Source organism: Agelaius tricolor, unplaced genomic scaffold, assembly GCF_023055355.1.
Source record: "Agelaius tricolor isolate 1412-34295 unplaced genomic scaffold, bAgeTri1.0.p SCAF_10, whole genome shotgun sequence".
Taxonomy (NCBI): Eukaryota; Metazoa; Chordata; class Aves; order Passeriformes; family Icteridae; genus Agelaius; species Agelaius tricolor.
In genome coordinates, this window is record NW_027269270.1 from 7379386 (window position 1) to 7399372 (window position 19987).

At 39.9% G+C, this 19987-nt stretch overlaps 1 long non-coding RNA gene across 1 annotated transcript; it reads right to left on the bottom strand.

Annotated features, from left to right (window-relative positions):
- Window positions 1–1120: 1120 nt before the first annotated feature.
- On the bottom strand, window positions 1121–9721 carry LOC139593410 (uncharacterized). Its single transcript, XR_011680289.1, has 4 exons — window positions 9490–9721; window positions 5607–5681; window positions 4551–4638; window positions 1121–1238 (listed from the first exon to the last, which is right to left on the bottom strand). It is a non-coding gene; the product is annotated as an uncharacterized lncRNA (long non-coding RNA).
- Between the last annotated feature and the right edge of the window lie 10266 nt (window positions 9722–19987).

Sequence of the window (19987 nt, forward strand, 5' to 3'; positions counted from 1 at the left end):
TGGGAAACTATGCCATGTTACTCATTGCCTGGACCAGAGTCCTTTCCAGGATCTCTGATGTTATGACTTTGTGTGGTCATTCAGTGACCATCTGTCACTTATCTTGTTTGGCTCCAAATGCCCTCTGCTCTGCTCATCATCGATTTTATTTTATTTTTTTCCAAAAAGAGAATCATAAAATAAATGTAGCAATTACTGCATTCAGGTCAGGGAAAAAAAAAAAAAAGCCTTTTGTTGCTGTCAAGTGTTTGTTTTTCTAAACTGTTGGTTAGAAGCAGCCAACAAAAGGAGAAATCATTTTATAGGTGCCCTTTCACACTGGGATCATTAAATTCAAGTCCACAGTTTCATTATCAGCTTCTATTTTCAGAGAGGTAAAAGTCATCTGCAAAAATTTCCATGTAAAGTTTTAGTAGCACAGAGAAGGGTTGACTGCTGCCTCAAGTTCTTCAACCTTTCTGAGCTCCCTTTGTCTGTTTTGTGGTCTAACAAAACATGCACATTTCTCCTAAAAACCACATTGTCAGCAAGTCAGCTGCTCTTCTCTCCTTTCAAGACTGACTTAATCCCCTTGCATGGCCCACATCCCAGGATTTGGGCTCCCAGTCCCATCCCATGGCTCTCAGGGAGTGCACCCCAACCCCCATGGCCCCCCACCAGCCTGATCACTAAACAGCCTGTTTGCCACGCTACTTCTCCCTGTATTCCAACCAAATAAAGAACTTTGAACAATACAGAGCTAAAAATGGCAGCCCTGAATCTCCATCTACTATTAGACTAAAAGAAAATAATCTTCAAGTACTTTGTAAAACCACCTTGAGCATATGATTTACTTTTTACATCATTCAGTAAATTTCAGGCATAGAAATGTTTCTGTTCATTAGCAGCACGGCTACCTCTTGAATAAATTACATTTAGCATGGTATTAGCATTTCATCAGTAATCAATAATTCCCTTCATCAAGCTAGTTCTAAATCTGGGAGGAAATTTACCTTTGTGCAGTTGCCTTCATCTTAAAATGATTGTACTAAAACCTACCCTGAGGCAAAAAGTCTCAACAAATACCCTAGGTGCAGTGTGTCTTCACCTTGGGGAAATCAGGAACTGACATCTGTCTCCGTGGGATTTTTGAGATGTTGCCTTCAATATTATGGCATCTAAGATCCATAAAAGTGAGATTTGTACCTTGCTTTCCTTGTTGTACCTTGAGATTTGTACCTTGTTGAAGAGGGAGGAACCTGTTAATAGACAAAGAGATTTGTTCAAGGCCAGGTTGGATGGGGCCCTGAGTAACCTGGTCTAGAGGGTGGCATCCCTGCCCATGGCAGGAGTTAGAATTAGTTGGAATTAGATGTCCTTTAAGGTCCCTTCCAACCCAGGCTATTTTGGGATTCTGTGTTTTGCAACATTCAGGACCATGTGCAGACAACTGGATTTGGAAAGCAACATCAAGGGCACCTATGCTATGCTAACAGCTATCTAATCCACAAAATATTTTACTATACCACCTGCTTTTATTTTTTTCACTTTTTGTGTGCTGATGGATCTAGTAGCTCCAAGCACTTCTAAGCTGCAGTGGAAAAATCCTAACTTCATTTTGGTTTTTCAAAATTGTCCAGAGACCCTCTCTCTTAGGAAAATGTCTTCCTAAGACAGAGGGTCTCTGGATAATGCATGCAAAAATTACATCTACAGAATCCAGCTTTTTTTTTTTGCCCCTTTAAAGCCCCCAAACCATTAGTATTGTGATCCTACTTATTTTTCAGAGGAAGCCTGTATTTTCTGATGGTTTTATATTATCACTTCAAAGATTCCAAAACACCCAATTAGTACCCTAGGTGAACTAGTTCTTTTGAATCCATTATTTCTCTAAGAAAACAGAAGAATGAATTCTTGGCTGATGTGTATGAAGTTTTACTGTGAGGGTAGTTAAAAGAATCTAAAGGTGCATCTTGTGTGAAGTATCCTGCTTTTCCTCTACTATTCCTGAATGTCATCCTGCTTAACTGTGAAGGCAGGCTTGGAGGAGATAAGCCTATCAGTTGTGGGAACTTATGAAAAATAAATGCTCTCTGGCAATGCTTTTTGCAATATTTATGATTTCCCAAACTAGTAGCTTCTGTGTTGCTGACTGCAAGGTTACTGACCTTGAAAGATCTTGCCATTGCACAAGGCAACACAGCAATTGAGGACAGAATGGGGCCTGGCCATTTTTCTTCCAAAAGTCAGTGTGTCTGCCCTAATTAAAGGGCTTTCCTCCACCTACCCTGCAGACTGTTCTTTAGACTAGCTCTCTCATATTTTCAGATACCATCTTCTCACTGCTGACTGGCCAGATGTACACATATTTTGCTGGACATTCTTCCTTTCACCAATGGCTTAAAACCCAAGGGATAGTTGGGTTAGAACTTTGTTCTAGCAGCTGTCACACTGAGAAACAGAACCTGTCTCAGTGCACTTCTGTGACTTTTCCTGATTTTGTTCAAGACAGGATCTTGCTCAGGTCATCTGCAATTACCTTTGTGTGAAGTGAGTCAGCAGCTGCAGGATTTCCTTTATTTGTCACCCAAATTCTTGAACTCACAGACAGCTGCTAGTGAGACTGCTTAGATGGTGATTCCCCAGAGGAAGTTGAGGTTTTTTTTAAGAAAAATTATATGCACAGGTTTAAAACTGTGAAGTAATGTGGTAATGGAAGTCTTTATTGGTTTTCTATTGGTGGCACTTTGAAATGTTTTGCTTGAAACATACTTTCAAAGCATTTTTCTTTCTCTTCATTTATCTCTGCTCTGCCAGCTTTAAAATGTTCTCTCTCAAACTTCTGGGAATTATAGTTTAGTGTGGTTTGTTTCTTTTTTTCCCTGAGTGAAAGTTTGCACTAAGACTGCTATTTGCTTTCCAATATTAGAATGTGTTGAATCCCTAATTGCAGCAATTGGACTTGCACCTTGTTACACAGTAAAAGATAAAAACAGCCTTGTGTGAGGCTGCCCTGGTATCCATGTAGTCAAAACCGCATTTAAGAGAAATGTTGTTCTGTCTACGTGATCTCACCCAAGCAGTTCTGGACAGGGAACGTGGTAGGAGACATTTTAATGTGTCAAATTAATTTGAGCTGCAGCTTTTCACATGAAAATCTCCACTGCTCCTAAACTACATTTTGAAGCACATGTACATTTACTTGATTGTTTGCTATTAAGATTAATTTATTGGGAAGCACAAATTACAGGTACAAATTCTGAGCAAGAATCCTTAATTTGGAAACAGTTTCTGATTTAAAAATAGCAAAATGTGTTGAAGCTTCCAATCACCACAGAAAAACAATTAATTACATGCTAGAAGTTTGAGGCTAGAGTTCTTCCAAGGATTCTTGTTGTTTGTGGGAATAAGAAACTATTTATAAATGTGAATTTTGTGTGTCAGCCATGTCCTTGCATTTAATAGAAATTTATATTAAAGCAAACAGCAATAATCAAGAATGTTGCTACAGACACACTGAGACTAATACCAAATCTAAGAGTACAAACTACTGTACCATTGGTTTTTATATCAGAATTATTTTAAGAGTTATTGTCTTTGAAGGTAATTTGGCAAGAAGATAGTTTGGTTTTGGATTTGTGCTGTTAGATAGATATAGTTTTCAGCTGGCACATTGCTCTAACAATAATTACTTGGGTTCTTAGTACCTGCTGCTTTTGTACACTCCTTAAGGTAGGGTCTTCTAGCTGTGCATATTTTGCTACTGTTTTCTTTTGTAATCCTATAATAATTTTTCCTTTATTTAAATATCTTGCTAATTCCAGTCCTAGCACTGAAAGCAAGTTCTTACTCATGGTTTACACAGATGAAGTGTACTCAGGTTCATAGTTTGGTATTTATATTTAAAATATATTCAGTGTATTTGATGCCAATAAGAGTAGTTTGGGGAAATACAAAATTAATAAATTACAGGTAAAACACTCTACTATCTCTTCTTCAATATATTCTATATAATCTCTGGGCTTGATTCTGACCTAATTTGGGCTAATTTAATGTTGGTTAAGCTTAACTGACAGGAGGGGAGTTATTTTTCATTTACTAGAAATAACTTGACACTGGAGATTCATTTTTATATATCATGTCTTTACATTTCCTAATACAGTGTAATGAAGCTGAGCACCTGCTCAGAAAGTGATTGCTCCTTGTGATGATTTCCATTATGTTAAACTATCACCTGGGAAAAAAAAAGTCATTGTTTCCTTTTAATAAGCAAGTTTAGAAAGCAAATGTCTGTTAAAATGTGCCTTTAATCTTTGTTGTATAAGTAGGCAAGTGGCATGATGAAAACCAAGCTTGTATCTGCAAGGATGAGCAGAGTTTACCAGGAATAGCTGCAAAGTGACCAGCCCTTTCTCCTTCTCCTTTTCACTCATTCTCATGCAATGAGATAGAATGGAATTGGAGAATGCCAATGCATTCACCTCCTTAGGTTGGATAATAAACCCCATTTCCAAGTTTTTTAGAAGTTACCATCAGCAGAGAGGAAGCAGAAGTGAAAATGCAGACTCTACCTGCTTATCACACCAAGTCTCTGATGGGTGCTCTCAGTCTCAAGATCTGTGGGTCTTGAAAGCTTGATCCTGCTGTTATTCTGTAAGACTGAAAGGATGAGATAAAACATTCAGTCTATTCACAGTATATACTCATAGTAATATTTTTCATGACCTTCATGAGCTTTGTAGCGAAAATAACATTTTTAAAGTGGAAAACAAGAGAATTATGTGGGAAATAAGGGAATCGAGAAAAATGAAGAAATAATCGCAGGTTTGGCACGCTACTCAACGGTTCAATATGGGCATGACTTGCCTCATTGTGTAGTTTATATATAGCTTCATTACAAGCAAAAGTACAATTTACTGAAGAATTATTTTCTGGAAGGCCTGTTTTATGCATCATGTACTTTCCTGGCACCTTACAACCATGCTTAACCTGTATAACATTAACTATATTTATAGGTGATATCTGAACGAGCCAAACATGATTATTTTTTTTTTCTCCAGCTCATTTCCTAAATCAGATACAGTAGCTTAAACTCAGAATAGAAGAAACATGATGAATTTCAGCTTTGGTGAGTTGTCTGCAGCCCAGCTCAGTTTCTCTCTTGTAATAAGATAGATCACCCACAGAAATTTCCTTTGGAGTTGAAAGTGAGCCCTATGGCTCAGCTGGGATGTGGCCCATGCCTCAGACTGAAAAGCTTTTGTATGAGAGGAGAGTAGAAGGACAAATAGCTTTTACTTATAAAAAAAGAAAGAGTGGGTAATTTCGAGGGTATTTTACCTCCACTGGAACTACCTTTCTGTATAATGCAAAAGATGAATGATAATAATCAAACAAGTAATGTTATTGTAAAGTGGTAAGGTGGAGAGAGTTTTCTGCTGTGTGGGAAATCAGAAATCTTATCTGTTGTCAAAGTCCATGTGCATTTGTCTTGTAGAATTATGCCTTCAGGTGGTAGCTAACCATCCCAGTGCTCAGTAATTACTCTTTGGCTTATTTATCAGAATGATTGTGTTACTGCCAGCATTTGAAGAGTTCTGTGTAAAAGAAATTCACATGTAGCTCACCTTCAGTCTTCTATGCCATCTATTAGTTGGCATTTCTTAACACCACAGAGTCTCTTCTTCAGGATACATATTGCCCTGAAGAATAAGTAAATAGGTAATTTAATTTTTTCTTTGAGGATAAATATTTATCCTGAAATAGAAGCTATTTTACCAACATCAAATAATGAAAAACCTCAATCAATATATAATACAGGGCCCTGGCTCACCAAGATTCACTTTAATTTTCATTTCAGTTCAAGTCAGACATCTTATTCACTAAGTATCCATTTATACTTAGAAAGCGAGACATGGGGTACACAAAGTTTTCAATTAGAGGCCATTATACACAGCTTAGAACAACCATATTTCGTTGTTCTTTATGGTTATTATGTAATATATTTTAGGGGGGAAAAGCAACAAAACAAAACCATTTCTCTCTTAAATGACTTTTACCCAGATAGTATTCAGATAGGGTGCTTATTAAAAAGTAAATAAAATTTTGAGGATGTGGGAAGAAGAGTATCTCAAGAAAATTAAAGGGGAAGATGTGAGAGTTTAAATGTCACCCTTCTCAGTGAAGTCAGCACTAGAAAATCCCAGGTAAAGGATTCATTGTTGCAGTCTATTGTGTGATAAAGACATGGCATGGCTGATAAAGGGAAGGTTCCCTGGCTGCCCATGCTCACAGGTCACAGCCCCTCACTGAAATGCTGCCCCAGCCTCTCCCTGCAGACCCCTGGTGATGGCACTGCAGTCTGAGAAAGCTGCTGGCTCCAGCTCAGGATAAGAAAAGCTGGTAATTCATTACCATTTAATGACCTTCCAGAGTGGGAGCTCATCTCAATAGCATATTAAAGCAATCCATTCAGGTATAACAGAATGGATAGGCCAAACTAGATCAAAAATCCCTGAGCCATACACTATTTATTGCCAGCTGAAAGATAAGCTTCACAGGAGGACCTACTGTATATTTGCCTTCTGGTATAAAACTATTTTTAAATCTCCAAAGATATATTTAAAAACCCATTCAAAACTTCCTGTCACTCTAAGATCTGTGGGAAGAATGGACTTCTAGCTCAAATCTTCAAGCACTGTGGATAGCATTAGTTCTCAGTGTAACATTTCAGGATTTCATATATTAAATTCATATTTATGTGTGTATATATACACATATAAGATAGATATAGACATTGTCATAGCAAGAGAACTTGTTGATAATAAAATTAAGAAAATTAGGGAACATTTCCCAAAGCAACAAGTAAACAATTCTCTACCTTATCTATGAGTATGGTTTGCTCATAAATGGACCTGAGACATTTTTTGGACATATACCAGCTTCCTATTACCACCTTGGGAAAACAATAGTTAAATTTAGGACCTGAAGCTATGGTCAGAGGTGAGCAATAAGTCAGGGACAAATAGGCAATATGCATTAATATAATCCAAATATATATTAAAAAAAAAAAAAAGAAAAGAAAAGCATTTGTGCTGTCTCCTGAAGCAAGAGAAAGAACAAATTGCAGAGCAGTACTAGTGGCTGTGCTTATTCACTTGCACGTAGCTCTATGCAAACCAACCTTCACCTTTGTTCAGAAAAATGATGTATCTGTAAAACACTGGCTAGAACTCTCCTGTGTTCCTTCAGCTGAGCCTGCTGCTGGAGATGAGTCACAGAATTTAAAACCAGCTTTTGCATATCCAGTCATTATAAAGAGAACTAGAGAGCATTGTTTGAATTTGTTTTGAATTTGTTTTTTTACTGAAACAAAACAGAGCTTTCTCTCTCATTATATTTTAAAAAAATAATTCCACAGGTCTTGTAAAATGTCTTTAGAATTTGAGCACTAAATGACTGGGTGGCATAGAGAAGAACAGGTTGATTAAATGCAGAAATGTGTAGGAATGAATGTCGAAATCCTTATTTGTTACAGCTTATATTTTGGGAGACATCCTGCAATTTGCCCATATTGTGTTTGAATGAATAGTCTTAAGGTATAGCATAAATTTTAGGAATATGTAGTAGAAAGCTTTCTTCTTAGAAATCCCCAGCACTTTTAGGCAACACTGCTATCTACTGGGACACTTGTTCAAACCACACTGAAGCCCTTAGAAATGGCAGGGAATAAAAGTGTGGTGGCAGCAAACTTGGCAACAAGTCCAAGACAATGCCTGGATGGGTGAGAGCCTGACCCCACAGAGGGCTGTGTACCAGAACCCCCCCACAAATTGTGTAAAAAACAAAGCCCTGCACTTGTAGCCAACCAACAGCTAAAAAACTGCTTGGAGGCAGTGGGAACAAATACTTAAAAGGAAGGAGGTTTCTCCATGTTCTCCCAACAGTGATAGGTGTTTGGACCAGCACAAGGGCACAATCAGTGATAAAAGTTGTAAAACTTGTCTGGACTGAAGAACCAATATGTTCATGGTTTTGGAGTGAAATGAAATAATTTCAACAGCAGAGCCAGATTTGGGATATCTAGGAGGTAATTCAGTCTTTCTAGAAAGTAATTTTTTCTGCAAGCTCAAACTTGCTCAAGATACCTGTGGTGGGATTGTTTTGTAAAAATCATAGTTACCTGCAGAAACAAATCCACTGTTATGAAAAGCTGGACATCTTTTCAACATAACACCTAACAAGTGCTTTCAGAATAATGTAATTCACTTTATAGACAATCACAAAAGCTGGAAGTGTTAAAAGTAGGACCCTTTAAAGAGAATATTGATTTAGATGAAAGCTACAAATTCTGTAAAGTAAGACTATGCTGGACATGGTTAAAAGCTCTTTAAATTGCAAACTTAATCTAACTTACAGAGAGGGAGACCTTGTTCCCTTTCATTTGGGGCTGGGAAGCAGAGTGGGCTTGAGCTGCAGAGCTTGCACATACATTTTCAATTACTCTAGTGAGTAACCACTAGTACTAGACTGCCTGTATCAAATCAGCTGCACAACAGTGGCTATAAAAGCAGCATTCTCTTGCCTAGATGATTTTACCTGTTAACACAAAAACTTGTTTGATGTATACCTGAAGAATTCCAGCGGTTGTCTTTTTGATGTTGAGTATGAAAGGGAATACACCTCATTAAATGGCACATCAAAAGGATGAAAATGCAATCATTAATCTATGTTTTATGACATTCTCCTAACAATGTGTTGTAGAAATCTATATTGCATCAAATAGTAGAAAGGTCCTGAAAAATTCCTGGAGTAGTAGAAGGACTCTCATACTCTTCATTTTCTCTGTCTTTTACATTTCCCGAGCCCTCCATTTTTTACCTGAAGATAGCCATACTCAGCCTCTTCTCACTGGTGCAATTTTAAAGTCTGCACAACAGAGGCAAGATTAGAGGTGTAAAACATAAACACATCCACTGTGCTTCAATCCTGCATCTTGGCAATAAATTGCTGCATTTAATCTACTTGGCTCTGAGCATGCTGAGCTGTTGGTGCAGCGTGCATACCCAGCCCTAAATTAAAGCAGGCTAATTTCTTCTCTGGCTCACCCAACTCCTCCTTCTAATGTACTGAGGAATGTCTCTCTGTCTGGTGACACCACCCCAGTGTCAGATTTAAATTGCATTAGATATTGTTTCTAATCAGGGAGGAAATCCATGGCTGGCAAGTAGGGCAGGACTCCATCCTCACTAGCAAGAGAGAAATGAGCTGGAGTTTTGGGTCAATGTCTGCAGCCCTGACTTGAGCAAGTGGTGCAGTTGTGGGTAATTTACCTGACAGGACTAAGCCTGTAGCACTCAGCTGATCATCTCTGCTGCTTGTGGAAAGGAGTTATCTGAAGCTTGAAGGTATTTGGGGAAAAATCTGCCAAAACAGGAAAAAAATTCCCCCCCAGGTAACACCAAAGCAGGCAGTTAAGACTCTGAGTGAATGCAGTGCTGTATCCCTCACCTGCTTTCCTTGCTCCTCCTTTGTGTCAGGTCCAGATGAGACTCTGGGGGATGTCACTCCCTGTGCTGCTGTATGTGCCCACAGATCTCCAACTTCCTTTGCAGTATCTGAGCACTGCAGTGCCTGGAGAACAGCAGCTTAGGTGTTTTTTTATTTTTTTTAAAGAAATCCCTATTCATTGAGGGGTTGCTCTAAAAAGTTCAGAAGTAGGATTTTATTTTCATATGGTTAGATACACAAGAGCAAATAAAACTTCCCTGAATATCCTACTGACAAGTTTTCTGGCAAGGATTTTCACTTAAACAGAAGCTGAAAACAAATTTTGCAGGAAGTTCACAGAAGATTCCTCCTTCTCTAACCTGTGAATGAGAATATTAAGATTGGAAATAGACTTCCACAGTATAATATTTATCCAGTAATAATAATGTTACATTTTTGCAATTAAAGCCAATAAATATAGTTTTAAATAAACATATTGATGTTTATTAGAGTAGATACTCTTCTGAAAATATTTTCTTTCTAGCTATTGAAAGTAAATACAAAACCTTGAAAATGAGTCTTAAATATGTGCTGCCATATGGGAATTAAGAGAATTTAATGTTTCAGGCTGCAGGAATTGTCAAAGCAAATTTTGTCATTTAGAAATACTCCTGTATTACCTACTTACAGGGACATACATCATTCAGTCATGAAACAAAAGTGATATCATATGATTTAACAGGATAATTAGTTATCCATACATCCATTAGCAGATGCTAAGAATAATCATGCAATATTTCTGAGATACCTGTCCTAGTTGAAAACTTAAAAAGAAAAATGTTAGTAATTCAATGTTTCTCTAGTCTTTACATGAGCTTTTGAAGAAGCAAAACACAGTTTTCTATGTAATATATGCTCTTGCTAGCAATCAGTTATATATTGTTACTACAAACCAAAAAGTAGAGGGCATCAATGTCTTTCCAGGCCCACGTGGGCTCCTCCTGGTGAGCCTGGGGTTGCTTGACACTGAACTGTCCCTGAGACACAGAGATTCCTTTCCCTCTTGCTTTCAAGGTTTTGCTACCCAGCAGGTCACTATAATCTTCCCTTCTGTATGGAATTTGGCACAAACCAGAGCCCCGTGCTGTGGTTAAACCTGCAGCTGGCTGCGCACCCCCACAGAGCAGAGGGGTGCCAGGAGGGATGTCTAGAAAAGAGAGGAAAGGCTTGCACTCTCAAGGATCCAGAGGCTTTTGTGATTAAAAAAGTGCAAAGATAAGGGAGATCCTCAGAATGATGGACTTTTGTGGGAAATGAAATCCTGTGGCAACAACCTGAGAATACACTTTGAGTTCTGTCAAGGGTTGGTCTCCTAGCCAAATGTTCAACTATTTTAGGAACATCAAAGTGTTAATTGTATTAATTGGTTGTGGGGAAATAATACAAGCGGGGTTGGTTTCCTTGCTAGGCTGGCAATGAGAGGTGACTTCCTGCCTGCTGTTTTCAGTCTGATAGGACACAGGCAGAGGTGTCTGTCCCAGAGCTGTCCTCAGGTGTGCTTCACACACAAGCACCCCAGGAAGCTTTCTCTAGCAGTCAACAAGTCAGAAAAGCACCTGCACATTGGCTTTGGCCAGGGCAGTGGACATGGCTTCATGTCTTAGCAGTTTTCCACACAAGCCTCAGTGCTCTGTGGAGCAGACCCTCACTCCTCATGCAGAAGAATGAGTTGAATTAAACCCTGACATATGTACATGTAATGGCAATTGTGTTTATTAAACTCGAGCTGAATTGATTCTACCCTGCTTCAGCAGAGCAGCTGATGTAAAATCACATGTGCAGGCTTGCAGCATCTCCTGTGTGAGCCCACTGCTGTGTGTGGGAGCTATTGCTCCCTTCACTGTCACAGCAAACATGAGCCACCAATTGCCAGGTGCCTTGAGCCGTGCCCAGCCCTTGCAGCTTGCTCAGCTTTGCTCCTGCTGCACCCTCCACCACCGTTTATTTGCAATCAAAAGCTATGCCCATCAGATTATGCATTAAAACATGCTTTGGTTCAACTAAAACCTGTTTGAAAGCCTAAGAGGAGTGAGAAGGAGGTTCTGTCCAGTAGCATTTCACAGGCAAGGAAGGATAAGCTTTAATATTTTCTGCCTAGGCTTCACAAAGGTGAGATTTTGTCTGCCATCACCATGAACTGCTTCCAGTCTTTCTCTCTCCCCCACACAGGAAATAGCACAAACAGTAATATAGCTGTCAACAAACCAGCTGAATCATAACAGAATTTTTCTGAGTCACTTCTTAAACAATGGTAATTGAAGTTAAAAGAGTACTTCAAAGTTTGTGCTCAGACTTTTCAGCATTCAGCTAGGAAAACATCTCTGAACATCCCCCTTTTCTCTCAGGTTTTTCTCCCTTTACTCTGAAGGTCAAAGGTTTAATTTGTATGCTCGTCGCTCTCTTTCACTTTCCAACATATCCCTAATTGAAATTTGACACATATACCCATTAGCTGAATTTATTCTTTTTCCATGCTTCATTAACAATGCTCTTTGCTATATTACAACACTAATGCTCATCATAAAATGCTCTCCTATGCAATGTGGCTTACAAAGGATGGTGATTGATGGTATCACAGGTAACATGGAACCTAGAAGGTATAACTTTAGGTGCTGAAATTGCAAGCTGTGGCAGGAATCTCAACAGCTATGGATGCATCCTGACTTTGCAAAGTCTATTAGAGGTGTAAAATGTCAATAACTTCTCTGATGCTGCAGTATAAGCCCAGCTAAAGCAGAATCCATCCATACCTGTGTTCTCTGAACCCGAGTCTGCCACCAGGAACTTCTGGCTGAACTAGATTGTAATCTACATTATTCACCTGAAATGTTGAATGTAATTTTTACTACTAAATTGTCTACAATTGGGTCTTGTAACTAGAGAATGAAACTGAAAACCATAAATGCAAATGAGCTTTTCACTTAAAACTGCAATTTCCTTTCTGATGTACTGTACCTCTTGTCCATGAAGTTCTGTCTTTTTTGGAAAATGACATTTTCCTACGGTGTATAAGTTTCATTGGGTTGTCATGGAAACTGGCTCTCTCTTTTTCTTTCTTTCTCTCTGTCTCCAAGTATTTCACCTTGAGAGTAAAATGGTTGTCATTTACAGCGCATAATTTTGCAGGTTAAACTTTCCATGATCACTCAGATAGTGATGAAATACCACCCCAGAGCTCAGAGAGAGGGGAAATGGGGAGAGTTCTCAAGTGTTTCCAAAGGGGATAGTCCAATCCTTCAGTTTCTTCTACCCCCACTTCAGGGGCACAGGGTGCAACAGGCTGAGTGTGCCCGGGCTCTGTGCTTTGTGCTTACAGGTGTGGCAAACAGGCACTGGCTCCTCCTGCCCCTGCTCCAGCAGGGGATGGGCTGGCTACACCTGCCCCAGGAGCCTGCCTTTGTGGCCCTCAGCAAAGCCACAGGTCCCCCCAGGAGCCAGCCTGGCCCTGCACACGTGGGAGGTTGTCCTGAGGGAGGAAAAGGTGACTGCTGGCCACAGTGACCCTGAGGGCTGAGCAAAACACGAGGGCAGGGAGCACACAAAGAGCCTCAGAGAGCAGAGAAATGCCTTTTAGCTCAGGAAACTGGGCTCAATTTTACTTCATGGTAAAAGCAAACTCTTGTAAGGCAAGGAGAGAATGTCACCTCAGGAAATAAAATGTGGTTTGGAATGATTTTCTGGATATTCAGTCCAGCAAAAGGAACATACTGGAGGAAATGAGGGCTGGAGAGGCTCAGGGCTTGTTCTTTTGTTCAGATCTTTAGAACCTTCCCTTGCCTAAGACTGGTTTGGTTCAGTCCCCATGCAGGGCTCCTGTGTCACAAGCTGTATCCTGGAAGGAAAATATCCATAAGCCCAGGACCAGCACTGAGTGATGCTTTTGCAGTGGCTGCACTCAGGGGATCAGGATTTAGTGGCAGTGTGCACACCCATGGGTGCCTTGCCATGGCCACATCACATAGCTGCATAAACAAGTCCAGAACATGATGCCCTAAACCCAGGACCCAATGCCATTCCCAATCTGCCCTCCATTTAGGGAGATTCTTCACCCATATAATCTGAAATGTATGAAAGAAACATTTGTCTATATAGAAAGGGTCTTAAGGAAAACTGGGAGGCAGCAGCTCAAGCAAAAGACTCGCTGGTTTTTATGGCCAACCTGAAACAATAAAAAATGGCAACCCTCACTGAGCTTTTAGCCAGAGGAGGCTGAGTTTGGGTGAATTTTGGATAATCACCTGAATCTCTGAATGTTGCCAGCATTATCTGAGGTTTACCAATCACTTGCTTTAACCCCTGCAATCCAATTAGCTAATGTGTTTGAATGCTTGAGGAGTGATTAGTCAGGTGGAGTCATTATAGTAGCACATATTTAGCAGGGGGAAAAATGGATGCTAAAAAGGAGTTATTTAGCAAATGAGTGCTTGAAAGCTAAAAGTAGTAGGAAAAAAAAGGTTCACTGGGTGTTTTCTTTTTCTTTTTTGCACTACCAATTTCACCTATAGGCACCTTATGTTCTGTTTTAGAATATTCAGGCCAATAGAGGATTTTTTTTCATCTTTTAATGAATAGCACTGCTGTGTGATGCATGATGTGAAAAGAAGTGGTTTGAAAAAAGCTGTGCAGGAGCACTACTTTGCACTTTTACCTGAAGAAGCACGTGATAGGTTTTCCAGCTGTTTCCTACAGATGTTGTAAATATGCTTAAAGGTCAGTGTTCTTTTGAGAGCATTCATAGCCCCACTTACATTTAGATAACAAACAAACATCTCGTGCCAAGGAAAAGTATTTTAAATAAATAACATTACAAAAAAAAGTCTAATCAGCAGATGAGGAATGAAAATCAGACCTCTGAAGCAAAACCTGACTAATATCTTGGCTGCTGTCTCAGATTTAGAATGCTGGGACTGGTTCCACAGGAAAAGACCTTGGAGATGGCACATTAGGAGCAGGAGAAGTTCCACTGCCACATGGTTCTTGCTGCTCCAGCCACCCTGTCACTGACAAAGTTACCTAAATATGTTGTCCTGCCAAGGCTGAATGCCTGGCTCCATGCAGCAAGAAAACAATCAGCCTTGTAAGCTACCATGAAATGGGAAAACAGTCACTCTCTCAGAAGAATAATGAGACTTTGAGACATCAAATTTTAAGATTGCTATGATCTTGGGGGAGGTGGGGTGGGAGGGGAGTGGAGAGGGAGGAGATGAAGAGAACAAATCAGTTTGGGATCATTATTGAATTTCTGAGAAACCTAGAATGTAAAAGGTGCTCGATTCAGTGCTGGTTCCTTTAGGAGACAGGGAGGAGAAATACAGCATAGTCTGGCTCTAATATGCTGTCTGCTCTGAGAATTACTACAGATGATTACAAGTTATAGGTTTCACTGTGGGATTTTATTTAATTATGAAATTTATCCTCTAATTGATAGCAGTATCTTTTAAAACATAATCATGTAAAACCAAATTGTAAGACTTTCACATTTAGATGTTTGAGTTAGCAACAATTAGTTCTTCAGGTTGGCCTCTAAATGACCTGCAAGAAAATTGGTGAGGAAGGTTATAGTTTTAGTTAGTCCCAGATTAATTACTGAAAACTAAATTGCAACTCAGGGTTTTACCTTGGCATATTTGGTCTTCATATTCTGGTACAGCCTATGTAAACTTCCATCATGAAACTAAGTGCAGTTTTTCTTGAGCCTGTGTGATCACTGCCTGTGATCTCTGGTCAGGTCACCTACAGACCTGCTCAGGAACAGCTTGTACAAAGACAGACCTGAGCAAGTTAAATACTCCTTCTGCACCCAGCAGTTTATGAGAGGTTTCATCAGTGTATTTACTTCAGGTATTCTTTCAAATACTAGGGGTACATTAGCAAGCTGTTGCAGTACTTAAAGGTATCTATCAGCTGCATATGAAGGAAGTGCACATAATTAACCATTTCTTTCTTTATGGTGTCTTATTACACGAAAGTAGCACAAATTGTCCTGAGTTCTGTTGCAGAATACAAATTCTTCTCAATATCCTGGTGAGTTAGTCAGAAATGTTTTATAATTCCAGTCTCTCAGTGCACCCATTAAACATTTTCAGGAATGTTTTTCTTCCCTAATGAAGATATCTAGTTCTCTTTAACGGCTCCTGCTCTTTAGATTAAGTACATTAATTTTTCTGCCCAAATTTGTCCACATATGCACAGACTTGTCTAACCATCATATCCAGGTTATGCTTATAGCCTGCCTTCTACAGGCTCAGGGTGACTTTGGGTTTGTCCCTTCATCTTTCCCTCTCTCACCCAGAGACTCAGGTTGTCCAGGCTTCTTGCCACTCATGAGGTGTCACTCTACTGTATTTGCAATACAGCTTTCCTTCCTGGATGTGCTGGTACAGAAAAATGAGGCCATCTTCTTAGTTAGGATTCCTCAGAACTCGAAGGACATCAAGAGAGGAACAAACTGCTGTGTATTTCTCCAAGGGGGGCTAATTGACAAGACTTCTGCATTTGAATTCTGGTGCTCCCTCAAACGAGGCTGTGTTGCTTTGTTTTGCCTTTCAAAACAACAACAACGACAACAAACCACAGGCAAGCTCTCCTCCCCCAAAGGAATAAGCTGCATTTGTGTATCAGTGGAGTTTTCTGCAGTCCCCCTTTCCCTGAGCTGAAGGATGAGGGCATGGGAAGAGGTGGGTGCATCCTACCAGCCCAGAGAGATCACTGAGTGTTGCTGATCTGCTGCTGCCCCAGCAGGGCTCCATCCTTTGATAAAAGTGAATGGAAAGCCATTTCACACAGTTACCATGAGCTGAAAAAGAAGGGATCTTAGACTGGGAGTGAAGTGATAAAATGTCAGAACCTTCTAGCAGTCATAAAGAAAAGCAGCTGAATGCAGTCAGCCAAGAGCAGATAGTAAAAAGGACTCTGTGGCTTTGCAATGTATCTCACATGGAGAAGCATTCTTTCAGCTTTTAAGACAAGATAATTTAGGGAAAAGTAAAATTTCCTATTAAATTCTGCCTTTAAAATACGTATTCAAAAGAACAGGGAATATTCACTGGACAGAGGAAATCTGCATAGCTACTTCTGGGTCATCATTTCTCAGAGAAATCCAGCAAAAAAGAGTTTGTGGACATTGGTGTTCTAGTGCAGTACCTGCTACCAGCTCTTTGGTACCCTGAAGCAGAGTGGAGCTTCAGTCTGCCTGAAGAAGGAATGTAGGGTACTGGGGCAGTAGAGCTCCCTTTGTCTGCTGCTGATCCTGAGCCTGCATCAGGGGAAAGGAAATTGAGTAGGCCATTCCTTCAGGCTACCTGCAGACCATATAAATCAGTCTCATTCACATGAAGCACAGTAAATATTGTGATAATGGCCAAAGTCACTGCACTGGTTTCTGCTGTTCTTCCATACTGAGCTGCAGCATCCCAAGATGAAAGGATAAATGAATGGAGACATTAGCTCTGCTCGAGCTGTCAACCCCATGTACAGGGTGATTAAATTTTCAATGAAAAGGCACTGTCCATTTGCAAAATTACCTTGATTTGTATTTTAAAAATGCACTCTAGTGGCACAGTTGTAATTCTTGGTGGCTTTCCCTTCAAAAGCACCTCTCTGTGGGCATGGTGAGTTAATAAACCATAAAACAAAGGTTTAATTAGAGGGGGAGAAAATGAAAGCTGGCTGTGATTGGGAGGCTTATATACCTAATGTGTTCATTTCGGTGTTGTCCATGTACTACTGATCCTAAAACTCCCTCCACCTCAATTTAGTTGTGTTTGTAGATTTAGGCAGTGGTACCCAGGCCACTGGGTTTATCTTCACTCAAAATCAAACCCAAATCCCTTCCAAGTTTTGGTCACTGTAAATTGATGCTGGAGGCTCCCCTTCTCTTGTCAATATTTTATCCATACCAGTATTACTGTGATCATGACTCTCTGTCTGTAGGCAGGGAAAATTGAATATACCCATTGCAATTCCATAAATAATAGTAAATGTTCATTTTCCCTGAGTTTTTAGAATGCTTTTGGAAGTGTTTTGTTTACTGCCTTCAAAAACATTTTCAATATGGCAGGAAGTGACTATCTTGGCAAGAATATTTCCAATCCTCAAAGTTCTTGCTAAATACTCAGTGCAGGGATAAAACAATGACTGAAATTATCATTATTTTATTACCTCTAGCTCCATTTTCAGGGTTACACAGCAGTTCAGCAGAAGTGTTCCCCTTCTGCTAATAAACAGTTAAGACATTTGCTTGGGGTGTAGGCAAGCGACCTTTGGGACTCATCTGAGGATGAGGCAAGGCACAAGTCTAAGCCACAGCAGCAGGGAGCTGACAAGCCAGGACATCCTTAAACAAGTTTGACTTACTAAAAGAAAAATGTAAGCTCCTTTGCTGTGGCTTGTACTGCACAGACAAAGCCCTGTGACTACATGGTGTGCCAGTGTACCCTAATCTCCTGCAGCAAAAGGGAGCAGGTCAGCAGAACAAGAGGCACCAAAGCAGTGTGCAGCCTCCTCAGCTGGAATTCCTCACGTGAGCTTCAGGCACAGGGAGGACAGGCTCTCACTACAGCATAAGGAAAGGTGGATCTGAGATAATTCCCAACAAAATTCTAAGCTACTGCCTGCAGTTTGCTGCATTTTAGTGACTGTAACATTGTTGACTATTGCTCACAAAAGAAAACAACTTGTTCTTTTTTCACTAGCCATAGCCCATAGCTATGGGCAATGAAATGTAAGGGCATGGTTATGGAGATATTTATTTGGCCTTCATCTCCAGTGAAGTAACAAATATTTTACTTTTCTTACACTCTTGCTTTTAATACTCAAAGGAAATCACATATGTAGTTTATAATAAGACATATTAATATATGTCTTAATAGACAAGGAAAAAGCCAGTGGATTGTCTTGTATTGAAGATATGACAGTTGAGAAGCCACAGGAGTGCAAGTATGGAGTGAGGACATGAAAGCAAGAAATAATGTGAAGGTGCAAACTAGCAGATAGAGGAAAAACAGATTGCTCAACAGCTAAAAGAAAGCTAAAATATGATAATTTGAGTGGGAAAGGAGATTTTGATGATCTCTTAATTTTAAAAAAAATATTTTTCTTTACATGGCAAAAACTGATAAGGGAGAAAAGGGGAAAAGGAAATTTTAAATGTTCTATTTAGACTTTTGTTGCAACTTTCTTGGTATCTATATATAAATCTCCTAATCCTCCTCTTCTAACTGCTTACAGGGTAATCATGGTAACTAAAGACCCCTATCTCTGATACCCTTGAGATAAGGACACCAATAATATTTTGTGGGATCTGTTTTCTATTAAGCAAATAGCCCAGCAGAAATGTGGGTCCTTTCTGGATGGCCCCTCCCACTAAAGGCAGAATATTTTAGTGGCTTTTGTTATGTTGAAAGAGTTCATGGTTGCTGTCAAATGGATCTTCATACAGAAGCAGAGTTCTCTGAGGCTGATGAGCATACTGGCTGCCTGTCAGTCATGCTAAAACGAAAAAGGCCATTCTGCTCCTAGAATGGCTATGCCAGGTTAGACAAAAGGAGCTCCTCACCAAGGTGTGAGGCCTCTGCAGACAATGACTCGGGGTTTGCAGTGTTGGGTGCTCCCAACCACACGAGGAGAACAGAGTCCATTTTTCTTGTCTGAACTAGCTTCTGCTGTAGGGGGCTGACAATCACACTTGTAAAAGGTGCAGCTGAGAGGTGCTTCTGTGTGCAGCACTGAGAAGTGGCACACACCCCTTGAGGCTGATGATGAGTGGGCTGCAGTGAGCACCAGCTGGGCCCTGAAGGCTGGAGCTGCCCAGAAGGGAAAGCCAGGGCTACTGCTGCACTATTGATGTACTCCTGACAGAGACCATCTGAAATGCTTTGAAAAAGGGAGGCATAAAGGGAGGCTATGTCTGAAATAATAATGAGAAGAAATATAAAATGGGGGAATAGTGAAAGTGTGTGAGCAGAGAAAACAAGTGGGATTGTCAGAGTAAAAGGAGACCAACCAGAACTTTCCTTTGGATGCTGTCATCTTATGATCTCCTTATACCCTCCAATGACAAAGTGGAGACCAGCTGCTTAATTATCTCTTATGATCTGGATGCAAACCATTCCTAGTTCTTTCCTATTTGACCTGGCACCTTGATTACTTCTGTATTGTTTATTATTATTATTATTATTATTATTATTATTACTATTATTATTATTATTATTTTATTGTTCTTGTTGTTGTTGTTATTTTACCAAAACTTTAAACTCCTTGTAATGAACGAGAAATATTTGCCACCATCAAGAAAGGCTTCCTTACCTTGCAGAATTAGTCCCTCTGTTAATTGCTAAGAGGCAGAAGGTTGCAGAAGTTAACTACTAATGCTTTCTCAGTCTGCTTAATCAGGAAAGGGTCATATTACAGCCAGAATAAGATGTCCTTCTCATTAAGGCAATAAATTTCAGACTCAGAT